This window comes from Pelodiscus sinensis, chromosome 7 (assembly GCF_049634645.1).
Source record: "Pelodiscus sinensis isolate JC-2024 chromosome 7, ASM4963464v1, whole genome shotgun sequence".
Classification (NCBI taxonomy): Eukaryota; Metazoa; Chordata; order Testudines; family Trionychidae; genus Pelodiscus; species Pelodiscus sinensis.
The window spans coordinates 15,038,779-15,052,910 of NC_134717.1; the positions used below are offsets into that span (position 1 = coordinate 15,038,779).

The 14,132-nt window shown below is 39.6% G+C and overlaps 1 long non-coding RNA gene across 1 annotated transcript in view; it reads right to left on the reverse strand.

The window, feature by feature from the left end:
- Nucleotides 1-270: 270 nt before the first annotated feature.
- The window catches only part of LOC142830287 (uncharacterized), a 379,086-nt gene continuing 365,224 nt past the window's right edge, over nucleotides 271-14,132 (reverse strand). Inside the window, exon 3 of the long non-coding RNA XR_012905437.1 lies at nucleotides 271-752. This is a non-coding gene — a long non-coding RNA (uncharacterized LOC142830287). The remainder of the gene's footprint in view (nucleotides 753-14,132) is intronic.

Below are 14,132 nucleotides of genomic sequence, written 5' to 3' on the forward strand. Positions count from 1 at the left end.
TGTCTTGTATCAGCAGCAGCTACCATTGTGGCCTTCAGGCTACCATGGGTCATCCCATGTGGCATCAGTGATCACTGCATTGCCCCTGCCATATCACCATGGGGCACATTAGGGACAATCACAGCTTCATATACTCTAACCTCTGAAAGCCATGGTTGATGTAAGTGTTGCAGAAACTGACATGATGGTTCTTTCCCTTTCTTAAATTCTGTTCCCTTAACTTATTTTAATTTTTTTAAATTTCCTCTTCCATGTTACTAAACACAAATGTTTTGGGGGGCTCAAAATTCATCTTTATTAGTTCACAACATATTCTGACTGGTGCTGAGCAGGTCTGACGTGCACCAATTTTACTGCAGAGCCCAAACTAACCTACACAGACAGTAACAATAGGTGTATTGACAATGTTGTATTCCTACATACACAGTAATCACTGTAAGAATCATAGCAAACTACAAAAGAGCAAAGCCAAGTGGCGCACACTGCAGCAACACACAACTACTCTAACTCACAGCTAAAATGTTCTTTCAAAGTCTTTATGACCTACATAGTTCTGGGTGGAACTCGTCTAATAACCATTGTATCTGGCTGTTTCAGTTCAGCTGACAGCTGCTCCACTTCTGATCTCCACCTTGGCAAAAACTGCTCCCTCTTTGCTCCACAGATATTATGAAAGACACAGAAGGCAGTTTTATCCATTGGTATATTTTTCTCACTGAGGTCCATTCTCATAAGTAAACAACTCCAGAGACCTACAAAATGAACAAAGGAACATTCAGATGTCATATGGCACCTGGTCAGCCTCTAGTTGAACTGCTCATTAGTATTGATGAATGGCTGGTATACATGAGTCATGGGATCAAAGGTTAAGCTGGGTTCCTCAGGATCATTTTTGGTGTAAAAACAATCCCATTTGTAATCCACTGTTTAATAAAGAAAGTCCCTCCTTGTAGATCTCTGAACAGACCTGTTCAAAAGCTTCAGAGGAGTAGCTGAGTTAGTCTATAACTGGAAAAACTTAAAAAACAACAAATAGTCTAGCAGCACCTTAGAGACTAACAAAACATAGTAGATGATATCATGAGCTTTTGTGGGCACAACCCACTTCTTCAGATGAATGGAGTTATTAAAGGTCCAGTTTCTAAATAAATAGGGGATGGGAGAAGAGAAGGAAAAGAAAGGGGGGAAAGAGGAAAGAAATAGTCAGTTAGAATGTCCATGATACATGAAACTGATAGAAAAGGTATTAATTGTTCTTAAGTACCCATTGTTTGGGTTTTTTTAGGTCATTAGGATGTGGAATGTAGGTTTACATCATGCACCTTTCCTGACCAGCCCACACTGTGCCAGAGACACAAGCACTGACTTACTGGATCACGTCATGAAAGTTTGGGATTTCTGACCAGTCCACACTGATGTCAGTAGTATGTCCCTGTTTCACGAGGAGTAACGGTAGTTCAGAATAGAAAGCCTAATCCGAACTACCTACTCCGTGCCACGTGTAGCCGCGGGCACGGAGTCGGAACTAGCGGGGATTTAAAAATGGCGGCTCCCAGCAAGATGCAAATGAAGCCCGGGAAATTCAAATCCCGGGCTTCATTTGCAAATTTGGTTGCCTACATTAACCACCCTAGTTCGAACTAGGGGTGGTAGTGTAGACATACCCAGACAGGGCTGCTGTGGGGTGCCCTGGGCCTTTGATGTTCTCTGGACAATGTGCCTAATAGGTGGGGACATGGGCTGGGGTTTCTCTCAGGAATCCCGGACTCCTGAGTGGGCTTACTTCTTCACGGCTAGAGTGGGGTGCCCAGCCAGCGGATGCTGCTTTCTTTGCTCAGCCTTCAGAGCTGGGTAGCAGTGGCAGATAAGGGGTGGCTCTAACCCTTCCAAGTATCCCACAGTGTCACCCTAGCTAAATTTATTGGTTCATACTATAGCTGATGTAAATCATCACAGCTCCACGGAAACTAAGTTTATAGCAACTGAGGATCTGGTCCATTATTAGTTACAGGAAGCATTGACAGAGTCTATACTACTGGAATTCTGGGGATGGGGGAACAAGTACCTATTAACAGTACTGCGAGTATAAACATGATTTAATATGTCTACAGAGTTCTCTGTTCACATGCACAGAATTGAACTATTTGGGTTTTTTCCCCCCACCTTCTGCTGGAGCTGTGAAGTGTATCCCCTGACTGATTTCTTGTGACTATAGAATAGGCATGGTGGAACTTGGTCTTTTCCATTGCTATTTTTCTATTTCTTTTTTATAAACACACAAGTCTGCTTTTATGTAGAATAAGCATAGGGCCATCTTTAGATACAATTACCCTTGATCCCAACAAGCAATTTCCAGAGATGCCAATGGAAGCTACACAAATGGATCAAGGTCATAATACCTTCCAAACTGATCATTGTTGTAGCAACAGGTAAACAGAAAATAAGAAAGATGGAAAAGACGGGTATTATGTCTTTATTCCAACTAACACGCCTATTGAATTATCTTGCAACAAAACACTCATATCATGTAAAGCACTTGCATAAATTTTTGCTAATAAATCCTGAATTATGATCCTTATATCTTCTTGCATTAGGATAAACAAATAATCTGATGTGACTGAAATCTGCTACTTCCATATGATAAAAGCCAATGATGACATGACTGAAAAAAGCTACACTAAAACGCACCTTTTGATGATCTGGTGTAGGCTTTTTATATATATAAAGTTCAGTTACTTTTTACATTATCAAATTTGGGTCATTTTACAAGTGCAATATAATACTTTTCCGCATAAATTCTTCTAATCTGTAGATTTATTCACCTAATGACTATAAAAGCCAAAGCATTTGTAAAACTCCTGACTCATTTTTAAATAGTCCAAATGCTTGGTTTGGGAATCTTTTCACTGGTTTGTCTTTGGAATTAATGGATTCTTCTATTTGAAACAGCCCTATTTCCGTTTTAAGCTACATAGCTCTGCAGGCTACTGGTAAGAAAGAAAAATATTGGTCAACCTCAAATTCACCCTTGCATCCTCAAAAACCGTCAATGAGATTACAGCAATTAAACCAAGAACACAATTTGCACTATTAATGCTTTTAAGATAAGAAAAAAATTGTGAAGTTCCATTAAATTTGGTATTTCCTAGTTTAGTCCATTCACTCACACACACATTCACATGCACAGAGAGATCTCAATGAGCCCACATTTTAAACTGTATAAATGAAAGGGGTTCTGTTTTTTAAATAAATGTCATGCCCTTCTGCAGATTGTAATGTAAGCTAAAAGTAAAAGCACTGAAATATGCCAAGAAAAGCCAACATCTAGAACATTTTAGAAATGTTAGGAGGAAGCTTTATCTTGCAACATTTTTAGTCTGATTCTGACAACAAAGTGGATATAGATCCTTATCATTCAAACAGATGGACACATATGAAGATCAGAGTTTACAGCAGAATAAATTTCATCCTTCATCAACATTCAAATCTTTTCTGATTCAGAGCACATCATATTATTTTTAATTTTGCTTGGTTATTAATAATTGACGCTGCTGGTAGGGCCACATTTTCAAAAACAAACTTGCAAAATATGCATTCCTGGATGCAAATGGCTGCAAATTCTACATGCATAATCTTTACCCATTTGTGCTTGCACGTTTCTGTGTTTACAGATTGCATACACCTATTTTTTAAAGTGATTTATTGTGCAACTTTCTCAGACAATGGAATATGGCACCCAGGGGGAGGATATAGGGCAGGGCGAGCAGGGCAGCCACACCGGGCCCCGCTCTTCAAGAAGCTCCGTGCATGCGCCGTGGTGCCACCACGCATGCAACATGGCAAAGGGAGGCCCTGCGAAATTGTGCTGCCCTGGGCCCAGCAAAATGGCCATCTGCCCCTGATGGCACCAAAATGAGGGTATGTCTACACTACCACCCTAGTTCGAACTAGGGTGGTAATGTAGGCAACTGGAGTTGCAAATGAAGTCCGGGATTTGAATTTCCCGGGCTTCATTTGCGTCTCGCCGGGCGCCGCCATTTTTAAATGTCCACTAGTGCGGACTCCATGCCGCGCGGCTACACGTGGCACGGACTAGGTAGTTCGGACTAGGCTTACTCCTATTCCGAAACGAGGAGTAACGGTAGTTCAGAGTAGGAAGCCTAGTCTGAACTACCTAGTCCGTGCCGCGTGTAGCCGCGCGGCACAGAGTCCGCACTAGCGGACATTTAAAAATGGCGGCGCCCGGCGAGATACAAATGAAGCCCGGGAAATTCAAATCCCGGGCTTCATTTGCAACTCCGGTTGCCTGCATTACCACTCTAGTTCGAACTAGGGTGGTAGTGTAGACATACCCTAAATGAGTTAATGATTCTTGACTGCATTATCTCCCTGGGGGTATGTCTACACTAGCCCCCTAGTTCGAACTAGGGAGACTAATGTTGGCATTTGAAGTTGCAAATAAAGCCTCGTTCCACGAGGAGTAACGGTAGTTTGAATTAGAGATTCTAATTTGAACTACCTTCTCCGTGCCGCGTGTAGCTGTGGGCACGGAGTTCGGACTAAGGGACATTTAAAAATGGCGGCGCCCGGAAAGATGCAAATGAAGCCCAGGATATTTAAATCCCGGGCTTCATTTGCAACTTCGAATGCCTATATTAGCTTTCCTAGTTCGAACTAGGGGGTTAGTGTACACATGCCCTGGGTGTGTTATGCAACTCAATATTTCATACATAGGTACACTAACAACAGAGTAAAATATTATGATAATCAACAGACTAAAACATTGATCAATATTTAAGTAATTTCTTTTAGTCAGACTGGCATAAAAAATTTCTTCTTTCCAGTTCTCCAGAGGCTGTTGAAGAAATTGATTCTGATTTTTTTGGGGGGGAAGATTTGAAATTAGCATAATTCAAGTAATTAAACCTACCTTCTAGTTTCTCAGTGGCAAAACTAGATAATAAATGAAGTGACTCCACAGCCTAAACTTTTTAATTTATCAAGTCCCTGTTGCTTTAAAAATGAGTTTTTGAAATATGCACAAAGCAAGTCCAAATTAGATCTTCATTTTCATTGACTTTACAATGAAAAGTTTTAGCATGAAAGTTTAGCATGAAACTGATTTGATTTTCTGTTTTGCATTGGCTAGTGAGTATTGGTTTTTTCACCTTCTGACCTCAAATACAGCTTAATGCCAGGGGAATTTTCTCCTCCCAGAGCAGAGTTAGGAAAATCTGCTTGCCTGTTGCTGTAAGTTTATAGAGTTTTCATTCCAGCTTCTTAATGAGCTACCATTTTGCCCACTTTTTTTTTAAGATCACATGCTCGTTTCAGAAGATAAACAGTAACTGTAACACACACATACACACCTGCTAAATAAATAAATAAATGTATACATAAATAAATAAATAACTGTGAGCCATGACTGCCATCTGCCAAAATCTTTCTGCACCTCTATATAACAAGTCCTTGCTTACTTGTTTTGGCCCTCCGGATTTTTGTAGCATTGCCAGCAATACGATCTACTATTGCTTAATCTAAACCAGCATTTACACGTCCTGTTTCACACTGTGCAGCCTAATCCTGGTCTCTCAGTCTACACATTACAGAGCCAGTGAGTTACACAATCTATGGTCATCCATGAACATAAGAACGACCATACTGGGTCAGACCAAAGGTCTATCTCAGTCTAGTATCCTGTCTTCCAACAGTGACCAATACCAGATGACCCAGAGGGAGTGAACAGAACAGGGAATCTTCAAGCAATCCCTCTCCCATCACTCATTCCCAGCCTCTGACAGAGGCAACAGACACCATTCCTACACATCCTGGCTCATAGCCGTTGATGAACCAAACGCTCATGAATGTTTCTAGTTCTTTCTTGAACCCCATTAAAGTCCTGGTTTTCACAATCTCCTCTGGTAAGGAGTTTCATAGACTGACTGTACACTGTGTGAAGAAAAACTTCCTTTTGCTCGTTTTAAACCTGCCACCTATTAATTTCATTTGGTGACATTTGGGTCTTATGTTACAGGGACAAGTAAATAACTTTTCCTTAGTCACTTTTTCAACACCAGTCATGATTTTATAGACCTCTTTCATATCTCTCCCCCTCCCCCTTAGTCGCCTCTTTTCTAAGATGGAAAGCCCCAATCTTTTTAATCTCTCTTCATATGTGACCTGTTCTAAACCCCTGGTCATTTTTGTTGCCCTTTTCGGAACCTTTTCCCATACAAACATATCTTTTTTGAGATGAGGCAACCACATCTGTACATAGTATTCAAGATGTGGGAGGTACCATGGTTTTATAAAACAAAATAAGATGTTCTCTGTCTTATTCTCTATCCTTTTTTTAATAATACTAATATTCTATTTTCTTTTTTGACTGCCGCAGCAAATTGTGTGGATGTTTGCAGAGAACTATCCACAAAGACTCCAAGGTCTCTCTCTTGAGTAGTTATAGCTAAATTAGTCCCCAACATATTGTATGTATAGCTGGGATTATTTTTTCCAATGTGCATTACTTTACATTTACCAACATTAAATTTCATTTGCCATTTTGTTGTCCAATCACTTAGTTTAGTGAGATCTTTTTGAAGTTCTTCACAATCTGATTTTGGTCTTAAGTATCTTGGTTAGTGTAGTATCATCTGCAAATTTTGCCCCCTCACTGTTTACCCCTTTCTTCAGATCATTTATAAATAGGTTGAGTAAGATTGGTCCCAGTACAGACCCTGGGGGGATATCACTAGTTATCTTTCTCCATTCTAAAAACTTATCATTTATTCCTACCCTTTGTTTCCTGTCTTTTAACCAGTTATCAATCCATGAGAGGATCTTTCCTCTTATTCCATGACAACTTACTTTACATAAGAGCCTTTGTTGAGGGATCTTGTCAAAGGCTTTCTGGAAAACTAAGTATGTTATATCCACTGGATCCACCTTGTCCACATATTTGTTGACCTTCTCTTTCCCCTCTCCCTCCCCCAATAAACTCTGATAGAATACTAAGGCATGATTTCCCTTTATAGAAACTATGTTGACTTTTCCCCAACAAATTATGTCTGACAAATTAATTCTTTACCATAGTTTCAATTAATTTGCCAGTATTAACATTAGACTTACCAGTCTGTAATTGCCCGGATAAACCTCTAGAGCCCTCTTAAAAGATTGGCGTCATGTTAGCTATCTTCCAGTCATTAGGTATGGAAGCTGATTTAAAGGATAGGTTACAAACCACTATTAATAGTTCCCTAATTTCACATTTGAGTTTTTTCAGAACTCTTGGGTGAATGCCATCTGGTACCAGGGATTTGTTACTGTGAAGTTAATCAATTTGTTCCAAAACCTCCTCTAATGACACCTCAATCTAGGACAATTCCTCAGATGTGTCACCTAAAAAGAATGACTCAGGTTTAGGAAGCTCCCTAACATTCTCAGCCATGAATACCAAAGCAAAGAATTCATTTAGAATCCATAATCCTATCTGGATGATTTCTTTTATGCTCATTAAACCAGAGTCCTAGTTCTTACTTATGAGGGACACTAAAACACAAAACAGCCATCTAACCCCTTTAAAGGGTCACATTGTAACAATGTTCTGAAATGGCTACTGATACCAAGTGCACTAATTTATGTTTCTAGATCATACTGGGATACCACTGAGGAGAACTTAGGGTGAAATATAATTACAATTGGAATGCATACCACACATATGGCCAAATACAGTAACTCTAAGGGTATGTCTAGACTACAGGGTTTTTCTGAAAAAGTGGCCTTTTTTCTAAAACACTTCACCTTTGTCTAGATGGCCGTTCTTGCACAAAAACTTGAGGAGCGTCTACACTGCATGTGCATTCTTGCACAAGTAAATTTACAGTATAGTGTCAGAAAAGAGGGCTTCTTGTGCAAGAAGGAAGTGTGGATGGGCAACAGGAGTTTCTTGTGCAAGAAACCCCTCTGGCTAAAATGGCCATCAGAGCTTTCTTGTGCAAGAGAGCGTCCGCACTGCCATGGATGCTCTTGCGCAAAAGCACATGGAAGTATGGATGCACTCTTGTGCAAGAATTTTTGCACAGAAACTCTTGCACAAAATTGTTCTTCCGGAAGAAGCCTGCAGTGTAGAGGTAGCCTAAGAGTACTGTTGACATAGAGACTTCATCTATACTGCAGGCTTCTTCTGCAAGAACGGTTTTGTGCAAGAGTTTCTGCACAAAAGGTCTCACGCAAGAGCGCATCCACACTGCCAAGTGCGTTTGCGCAAGAGCATGCATGGCAGTGTGGACACTCTCTTGTGCAAGAAAACTCTGATGGCCATTTTAGCCATAGGGGTTTCTTGCACAAGAAACCACTGTTGCCTGTCCATACTGCCTTCTTGTGCAAGAGCTCTTGCGCAAGAGGGCTTATTCCTCATGGAGAGAGGAATAACTCTTGTGCAAGAAGCCCTCTGTTCCGATGCCTTACCAAAAATTTACTTCCCCAAGAACAGTTGTTCTTGTGCAAAAAGCATATAGATGTAGCCATACAGTTTCCAGACTGATGGTGTTTGTGGTTTCACCTAGAACAACAAAACCTTGCCAATGGACCATACAAGGTCCCCACCAGTAACCCCAAATACGTCTCTATATTTTTCAGGCTGCCTATACCTTCCTTGCTGTCCCTGTTAATGAGTACCGAACCATTCTACTTTTGAGCAGCCAGAATCATATCGTTAACCATTCCCAAATGGAAGCAGCAATGCCCACTTTTTTCACTAAGTTTGAATGTCAGAGACCCAAAAGATCTGAAGGATAATAAGCAGTCTGTTATCACATTTCAATAAATAAATGGAGTTCCTAATTTGTAAAGCAGAAATGAATGAATAACATTCAGACAGTGAAACAGTGACTTACATGCCATGCGAGTGTGGTTCCCCACGACAGATCATCAAACATAGCACTACCTGCTGCCCACGTTATAAACGTGAAGAAGCCATCACTACAATAAATTTGGCTCAATCAACTTCAGGTAAAATTTTAGTTGCTGCTCTATACCAGCCATACAAAAGAAGACTGAATACATAGTAAGTCATTTTTTAAAATGTGTAAAATATAATGTCACTGAGCAGCCACAGAGCACTATTCAGTCTGAAGGAAGATCAGGCCTAAAAATCATACAAAGGGCATCATGAAATTACAACCACTTCTTTGACATTAGAGTTACATCCAAATGGAGCTTAGCACACTGAACAGAAGTGGGGAAAAGAGAAATTCTGACCACTGATACTAGGTTTAGCTATCTCTTACAAAATGCAGAAAAGAAGGACAATTGTTTTAAAACCACATGCAGTAAACCACATCATACTCTTAATTCATCAACCTCAGAAGAATGTCTCAGCTCTGCTGGTAGTAGTAGTTTTGGTGCTAGAGTTATTAGATATTCAAACCTGACAGACAACTAAACAGACTCTCTGGCTTTTTTTTTTTTTTTTCTAAACAGAACTTCATTTGATTTAAATTACTGACTAAATATCAAGTTATCCTGTTAATTACATATGTGCCTTTTTCATGTAGATGAACTTCTGTGGGATCACTTTGATAAAGAATATTTCCTAACATTATTGGAATTAGATATGTATTCATTTAGGGGAAGACCTTCACAGGCATCAAGAGGAATTAGATGCCCTACTTCCTCTAACTTGTAGGATGCACTGGAGCTATGGAATGCAGGTGTGACCTTGAGTTAGAGATAATCCTGTTAGCTGAAGTTGACAAATAATGACTGAAATAAGGAACACTTTAAAAAAAGGGAGAGTAGTTAATCAGTGGAACTACTAACCAAAGAATGTGGTGAATTCCTCATCACTGACAATTTTTAAATCAAGATTTGATTTTTTTTCCTTAAAGGTATTTTCTAGGAATTATTTGGAAGAGGTCCAGGGCCTGTGTTATACGAGAGGTCAGACTAGATGTGCATACTGGTCTCTTCTCACCTGGGACTCTATGAAAAAATAGTAGTGTAGTGTAGCCAGGATAACATGGGCTGTGGCAAGCAGCAGCATGAGCTAGCCACCTAAATACAATCTCTCCTGAATTCTGCAGGTATTTTTTTGCTGCTGTCTCGTCCAACCTCGCTGCACTAATTTGATGAAGAGCTAGCGTGAGTAAGTATACACAAGCTGTGAATCACACCCTTATCTCCAACTGTTGACAGAACCTGTATTGGAGTTGGACACCCAACTCATCTTTTTGCCTTTTGTCACAGTTTGTATAAAAACAACCTGTGCACTTGCTGAAAAATTGTGCATGTAACTACATAAGCCAGAAAAACAGATCGGAATGTGCATTTAACTCATTTTTACCTTCCTACTTCTATCCTCTTGTTTCCTGTTATCTTTCACTGTTATTAACAGACTATGGCTGTGTCTACATTGGCAAGATTTTGCGCAAAAGCAATTGCTTTTGTGCAAAATCTTGCCACCTGTCTACACTGGCCACAAGTATTTGCGCAAGAACACTGATGTTGTAATGTACAAAATCAGTGCTTCTTGAGCAAATACTTTGACGCTCCCGCTCAGGGATAAGTCCTCTTGGGCAAGTGTTCTTGTGCAAGAGGACAGTGTAAACAGGTAACATCAATTTCTTGCACAAGAAAGCTCGATGGCTAAAATGGCCATCGGAGCTTTCTTGCGCAAGAGAGCGTATACACTGGCACAGATGCTTTTACGCAAAAGCAAATCTTTTGCTCAAAGGCACATGCCAGTATAGACTGTCTCTTTCGCAAATACTTTTAGTGGGAAAAACTCTTCCGTTAAAAGTATTTGTGCAAAATCATGCCAGTGTTCTTTTTATCTTTCTGTTAAGCAGATAGAAATAAAAATGTCTGGAAAAAATATTAAACAAAAATTCCCACAGACATAAAATATTTTGATTTTTCTTTCCTTTTGGGAAATATACATTTTGGAATTTTGAAACTTTATTTAAATGTGTATTTTTTCACAGCATGTAAGCAGTAGTAATAGTACATAGCATGTAGCATGTATTACCACTAATTGGCACCCAGTGGAATAGGTGAAATATTATTTCAAAATTTAAATTATTTGGAAATAATGATGAGGAGCTGCCACTGCTTAATATTAATCTTATTTTCTTTTCTAGATCAGAAAGACTCCTCATTCTGTTATGATGAGACAGAATGACACTTTGTAGTAGAGCATATGTAATGAGAAGTGCACCTGACAGTACATAAAATAATGTAAAAAGAAGGAAATGAAAAGAGATAAAAATAATCTAAATAAAATATTAAAATTCCAAAATGAATGTTGAAATTCCAAAACCAAATCTTTCCAGAAATTCCATTTTGTGGGAAATTACAACAAAAATTGTTTTCATTCAAATCTGAAACAAAAGCAAAAATAGTGAAATGCCAAAATTCTGTGTTTCAACCAGCTCGACTCAGTAATTATTTAGGACCAATCTATGGCCCATTAAATCCAGTGGAATTTTTTTTCATTGATTTCACTTGTCTGTGATTCAGGGACTGGGTAATTAATGGATACAAATTAATAATTAAGGCTAAGATTCTGTAATGGGTATTTTGGTAAAAGTCAGGGACAGGTTATGGGCAATCAACAAAAATTCTTGGAAGCCTGCAATCCATCCCTGAAATATCCTAAAAATACCTGGCTGGGGGGGAAGTGAGGAGCGGGAAGTACAAAGAGCACTGAGAGGGCTTTGCAGCTCCTCTTGCCCCACTGACTCCTGCAGTGGGGCTGGCCAACCAGGGATGCTGAGCAGTCAAAGCCAGCCATTGCTTCAGCAGCTCCTGGAGTTGCAGCTGCTCCAGTCCTGCCCCAGAAGAAGTCACAGAGGTCCCAGAAAGTCATACAATCTGTGACCTCAGTGACAGAATCATGCCCTTACTAAGAAAATGTCATTTTGTTTATTTTTAATATTTGGGGGCATGTCTACACTACCCCGCTAGTTCGAACTAGCGGGGTAATGTAGGTATACCGCACTTGCAAATGAAGCCCGGGATTTGAATTTCCCGGGCTTCATTTGCATAAGCGGGGAGCCGCCATTTTTAAAACCCCGCTGGTTCGAACCCCGTGCAGCGCAGCTACACGGGGCTCGAACTAGGTAGTTCGGACTAGGCTTCCTATTCCGTGAACGAAGCCTAGTCCGAACTACCTAGTTCAAGCCCCATGTAGTCGCGCTGCACGGGGTTCGAACCAGCGGGGTTTTAAAAATGGCAGCTCCCCGCTTATGCAAATGAAGCCCGGGAAATTCAAATCCCGGGCTTCATTTGAAAGTGCGGTATGCTTACATTACCCCGCTAGTTCGAACTAGCGGGGTAGTGTAGACATACCCTGTGCGAGTCAGAAAGAGAATTTACCACTTGTGAATGATGACAGTGGAGATTAATGTTCTCTCCATATCCAGAGAACACATACAGTTCAAAGACAGTAACAGTGTAAGATCCCCTGTGATACATCACCAATAGTGTGTGAAGAGTTTGACCAGATTGGCCCTGTCAACAGATACTGTCAACAAAGCCTCTATCAAAAAAAAGCGTCTAGAGTATGATCAGTATTGTCGAATAAGCAAGCAACTTTTTTTAAAGAGAACGTCTAGACACTCTCTTTCGAAAAAGCACAGTTTCCATGCAATAGCACCTTTTTTCGAAAGAGTACTTTCAAAAAAAGGCATTATTCCTCATAAAATGAGGTTTACTGCTGTTGACAAAACTGCCACTTTCTGTCGACTTACTGTCAACAGAACACCGTGGTAGAGTAGACGCAGGTATAGTTTTGTCGACAAAAGCCAACTTTTGTTGAAAAAACCCTGTAGTCTAGACACACCCTCCATGTTAAAAAAGCAATAGTTTGACTACTGAACTTACTATAGTTGGTAGATATAAATTCTATATTGAAATTCATCTGACCATAAAATCTTAGTAAAAATCCTTAAGTGTTTCTTTGAACTGAAAACATACTGTACAGCAAGCCTCTATATTACATTTATAAGATATAGTGAAGTCAATTATTTACTGCATTAAACTTCAGTGAAACCAGATTTTACTTGATGCATTCTATTCACTTTCCACCCTCATTAAGTGATTTCTTCCAGAAAACAAATATTTTTGAATTGTAAATAAGTCAGCTGATTTCCCCCCCACTTCATTTTCTTTTTATTATTAACCATTTTATTGATCACAATTGCAGATGAGCTGTACAAGAGGTAATGTAATCTAAAGAAAGGGTGATGAGTTTTCTAGTCCCCCACAATGTGAATAGACACATTACAAACCAGTCACCATTGTGCTTGTTTACTGGTATTGAAAAAAAAATGGCTGTGTATCCTTTAAGGTAGAATATGCTATGGACAGAATATGCATACAGGTGCCTAGTTGACCATCAAAATTTCTTAGACATCTAATTCCCTTTGAAAAAGAAAAAAAAAGTTTTAATTTGCTGCCCAGTTTCGTAGGAGGCATAAATAGTTCACCAAGCCAATGTAAGATTTAGGGAAAATTCGCATACAGTATTGTTCACATATGCAATACTGAAAAGATGTGAACCCCAAACAAAGGGTTGGTGTTAGTATTTAATGCCACTGTGCCAGGGCATGTGGGTTTATGTCAAGGCAATCTGATAACTTACTTTGATAAGATAATAAGTCTTGTGGATAAGGGAGAAGCAGGGTGTGTGGTAAACCTAGAGGTTAGTAAAGCATTTGATACAGTCTCACGTGACTGTCTTATCAATAAACTAGGGATGGGGCTACTGGAAAGTAGGTGTATACCTGGCTAGAAAACCATTCTCAGAGAGTAGTTATTTATAGTTTACAATCAGGCTGGAAGGACATAATAAATGGGGTTCCACAGAGGGCAGGTTCTGTTCAATATCTTCATCAACTATTTAGATTGGCATAGAGGAGTTGCAAGTGCTTTGGAGGATAGGATCATGATTCAAAATGATCTGGAAAAACTGGAGAAATAGTCTGAGGTAAATAGGAGGAAGTTAATATGGACACATGCAAAATATTTCCACTTAGGAAGGAACAATCAGTTTCACACATACAGAATGGGAAGTGACTGTCTAGGAAGGAGTACTGCAGGATTAAGGAATCATAGTGTTAAACACTGTTCCAAAA